Source organism: Pristis pectinata, chromosome 4 (assembly GCF_009764475.1).
Source record: "Pristis pectinata isolate sPriPec2 chromosome 4, sPriPec2.1.pri, whole genome shotgun sequence".
NCBI classification, from domain to species: domain Eukaryota; kingdom Metazoa; phylum Chordata; class Chondrichthyes; order Rhinopristiformes; family Pristidae; genus Pristis; species Pristis pectinata.
The window spans coordinates 96,617,052-96,621,836 of NC_067408.1; the positions used below are offsets into that span (position 1 = coordinate 96,617,052).

At 40.5% G+C, this 4,785-nt stretch overlaps 1 protein-coding gene and 1 long non-coding RNA gene across 2 annotated transcripts in view; one reads left to right on the top strand and one right to left on the bottom strand.

Moving 5' to 3' along the window:
* Window positions 1–4,785, bottom strand: part of LOC127569494 (uncharacterized) — a 534,065-nt gene that overhangs the window by 5,771 nt on the left and 523,509 nt on the right. The window lies entirely within an intron of this gene.
* Window positions 16–4,591, top strand: LOC127569500 (uncharacterized). The gene is made up of 3 exons (XR_007956203.1): window positions 16–86; window positions 2,418–2,500; window positions 3,959–4,591. It is a non-coding gene; the product is annotated as an uncharacterized LOC127569500 (long non-coding RNA).

Genomic DNA, 4,785 nt, shown 5'->3' on the forward strand with positions numbered 1-4,785 from the left:
AACCGCGAGAGACGGGCGGCTTCCTCAGTCCGTTTCCGACGCGGATTGGGGTGACAGCGGCGCTGAGAAGGGTCATGAGATGTAGGGTATGGCCTCCCACTCTCGCTACGGGATTGATGCAAAATTCTATACATTGAATATGCAGCCGCTTTGTATAAGTGGCCTTTTCCCAAACCATAACAACAGTAGTTGAGTCCCTTAACATGAACTGTAGTACGAACCCAATTTACAATCAACAAATGTGCTGTGTGGGGAGTGGGAGGGAAGGGCCCCATCTAGAATTGGTCGATTTCCTCCATTTAAGAAAATATCAATTCCCCTTTTGTCTGGGTCCCCTGATCCAGAGATCAGCTGCTACCATTTGGACAGATGGATAAACTGCTCTCTGATTTCTTTCAATGTTGACAAACTCAAGGCGAGAATTTCATTTTAAAATTATATTTCAAGGAGGAAAGCTGTATTATAAAACAGAAGAAAGTACAATTTCTAGAAGGGAGGTTGTGGTCGTTAACATTGGCATTCCCTCTGAATCGAAGAAAATATTCGTCAGGTTTGGTGGGCCTTCGGATTACTGAAGAGCTTAATTCTGGATGCACACATTCTTTAGCAGAGAGCCACGTTTATGCTCAGGATAGTGTGATGTGCTGCCTGGATTGGTCCCCTTCTCCTTCCTCCACAGCTGCCATTCTGTCTCAGCATCAGAGTCATTGGGTCTGGAAATGGCATTCACCTTGCTGGACCAAATGGCTCTACACTGAATAATTACCCAGCTTGCTCCTCCCAGTCTTTGGTGTCAATGTCTTCATGCGTGAGGATGCCCTTGAGTGTGTCTTTTTACCATTTCTTTTGACCTCCTTTTGAATGTTGGCCAACAAAGAGTTAGGTAAAGAGAATTTGGCAAGGGAGGTGGTTTTCAGGCATCCAGATGCAGTGACCTATCCATCAGAGTTTATTTCTAAAGAGCAAGATACTCACTTTGGTCAGGGTCCATTTGGTTATCAGGATTCAATGCAGGTGAAAACCCTCAAGGGTCTTAAAGTGACACTGGTAGACAGTCATATAGTGTACTCAGCGCAACAGTTGTATATACCAGAACCTTCATGGACTTCCATCGGTCTCCATTTTCGAAGATGTTGCAGCTTGAAGAGATTGGTGCCGGAATTCTTCATCAATGGTAGGCCATTGGAAGAGATGACTGCTGAAATACCAAAAATGCTTCACAAACTCCAGAGCCTACCTGTGTGCATGGATGCACAGGCAAAGGCCATTTAGGTGGCTGGAATGCAAGCATCATATATGATTGGGAACTGCTTTGCAGTGTACAAGACTGTAATTCTGAAAATTGTATCTGAAAACTGCTTCCATAGATGCATATAACTTTTGCATCAATTGGAGATCTGATGCCCAATATTAAAAACCCAGTATCATAAAATAATACCATCACATTTTCTATCGAGAAACACCTTCATCATGGAAATAAATTCCCATGTATGTATCAGAAGAAAATATTCAGTGTCAAAGACAATAATTAGGAAGAGAAAGGTGACCAATTCATGACCATGCCATTTATGATGTTTACAGAAGCCTTTTTTACTGAGGGAGGAACCAGATTACAAGATATTTAAAAAAAGAGGTTTTCATCTCACTTGTTGATTTGCAATCGAAGGAGCTGAGCTTTTTGATGAGATTAAATAATTATATCCAGTTACCACCAACTACACCAATACCCAACAACACCCCTCCCCACACCCTTATGACCTGTACTCAGCCATTTTAGAGAGAGAGCGCAGATGGAGGTGTTATCATCCATTTCTTGATGTTGATGAAGGTGGGAGCATTGAGGTGATGTTCGATCAAAAGTTGAGAGAGAAGTTGGGGCAGGGAAAGAATAGGAACGCCTTATGGATAAAGCGTGTTCAGTTAGAAATATTGGAAGCAGATGAGGGAAGGAAAGGTTTAACCTGCTCTTCGCCCTTGGGCCATTTCTAAAACAGAAATTCTTGTTGCTTATATACTCAGATAGATCAGAGTGATCGTGTAACTGCTTTAAATAATTGCAATTGTCCTGTTATAACTTGAAGGTCAGACTGCTTTTAAGAGGGCATTATTATTGTACCTTCTAATACACAATAAATTCTGCAGCTAAGGTAGGGTTGCGTCTCAGGCCATAATGGATAATGATTGTTAAATAAATGTAGTCTCAGCTTACAATTGAAAGCAACGAAAAACTGCAGATGCTGGAAATCTGAAATAAGAACAGAAAATGTTGGGCGTATTCTGTAGGTCAGGCAGCATCTGTGGAGAAGGAAACAGTTAAAATTTAAGGTCGGCCTCCCTTCATCAAAGCAGTTCTGATAAAGGGTTGTGATTCTGAAACATTGATTCTGTGTCTCCATAGATTTTTGTTTTTATTTCAGACTATAATTCTTCCCTGAAAGAAGTTGCTCTTCAGATTGCACGTCAGAATCCAGGTTGCTCGATGCTCATGGTGATTGCAAAGGTTATTTTTTTTTAATTATAAACATTATTGTGCAATGAAAGTTTTTTTTGTTAGTGTGGAAAGTTTCTGTGCATATTCCAAATATTTTGCCATATTTCTTTAGAATGCAAGTTAGCCTTTAGTTAAGAACAACCGGTAAGTATAACAGAGGATGTCTGGTGTAATGTACAGAACTCCAATACTTGTTTTATTTTCATTACAGTTGTTGATTTTCCTGAGTCATTGTGCCATTGACATGTTCTTTCTTATCTCTGTCATTTTTGTGTCGTTGCTTCACTCTGTATTTCCTCTTGTTTTGGAGTATTAGCTATGAGTGATGAAGCATAATTTGAAAGGGAGGTCCAGAAGGGTCATTAGCCCAGTTTTACAAGGCGGGTGTGAAATTCTGTTCAGGGAAGGGATCTGGTTAGGAGAGAGGTGGTGGGGGCATAGTTAGGGGGTTTGCCCTCTTTGAATACTGTATGTAAACTAATGTAAAAATCAAATAATGCTGCTTAGTAGCCACAATTTTCAAAAAGAAGAAAGCATTATTGAGAAAAGAATACACCATTGCACTTCCCACCACTCAAAGCCACTGGCAGCTGCAATTTTTCCCCTACTAGGAACACAAAAGACCACAACAGTGCTTTTTATCTGTTTATTTGATTTTAAAATGTTGAAGTGTGTGAATGAATCAAAAGTAGAGCACAAATCATAATGAGGAAGAAAGCTAACACATGAGTACAGATTAATATCTTTCTGGATAAATGAAATCACGGATATAATTCAAACCTGTTAGTGTAAAGGAGAATGCTGATGGAACAGACAGGATACATGGGTTCAGAGACATGATGCTGTAGAGAGAATGGATTGAGGAATGCAGTGTGAAAGCAAGAAGGACTGTGTATCTCTCGAAAGGGATGGACCATTTAGATCTAAATGGCTTTTCTCTTTTCCTAAGTATTTTAAAACATTGCAGATTTCAAAAAACTGAATCTGACCAGATTTACCTTGGCTTTTACTCTACATCTTGGTGAATACATTTGCTGAGATTTTCTTGGTCTGCACTTGACTACAGTGAATATCAGAAGATGGGCAGATTCATTTAAAGGCATGTGCTCTAATTTATCCAACGTTCAAATATTATTGTATCCAAACTGTACTGAACACAAATCTAGCAAATTCTCCTCCATAAGTCCAGCAAGTGGCCCATATGACGTAATGCTGTGTATTTTCTGGAGCATATTTGATCGCTAAGTGGTTCCATATAAATTATCGATTTCTGATCTAAATTATTATAAAAAAATTATCACATGCAATCAACCATTGAGCAATAATCAAGTTTAAGAGTATTTTGTTTAGTTACAGTAAATTAAGTTAATCTTAAAAAAACCTGATGAATCTGTTTTTTCCTTTCTTCCCACCTCCCCCCTATATCTTCCCACCTCCCCCCTATATCTTCCCTCCTCTCCCCTGAAGGTTATTGATTATGCTGGAATGTGTTCTACAAATACATCAACAACATACATTCATTCATGAGGAGAGACATTGAATGCAGGTAGCCCGATTAATCCTGACCTCACTTGATACCTACTTGAGGCCACTTTATAGGAGCAATTAGATGTTGGATGTCTTGTGTATCTCTCCCGCCATGAGTCAACTATGCTGTGACTATGATACCCCGTGCCAATACCCAGACTAAGCTTACCTAAAACAAAACAAACAAGGGTTCAAATTTGGAATAGGGTGTGACGAAAGATGCAAAGGTCCTTGTCACAGTTCATCCCCAGCAGCTGCGTAACAGAGGATTCTCTGATCTACGGGCTGTTCCCAGGGACACACACAGAGACGAACATCAACTGCTGCTGGAACGTCATCAACTCAGTGAAAGACGCCCTTTGGTCTGCCCGAAACATGTTGGTCTTCCAGCACTGCAAGATGTCCGTAGGGGAATGCTGCCGACTGGCACATTCCAGGCTCCAGGAGTACGTGCTGAGGGACAAACTGAAGCTGGGTGCTGCCAATGCAAGGCTCAGTGGGGAAGGACTACAGTTTAGGGTTCTTCTGCCACTGGAGAGGGAGGGGTGGGGTCAGGCGAGGAAGCCCCTTAAAATATTGTAAATACTGGACTGCGTAGGCCCCAGGGAGCCACATGCGTGGCATCGGTGCTGTGTTTTTTATATAAAAAGGTAACACTAATGATTGGTCTGTACAAGAATGTAAAGGCTTGCACTGTTTTATTATTGTATATAGTTTGTCTTTTATTATGAATAAAGTTTATTTAAAAAATTCCCTGGTTCATTGGA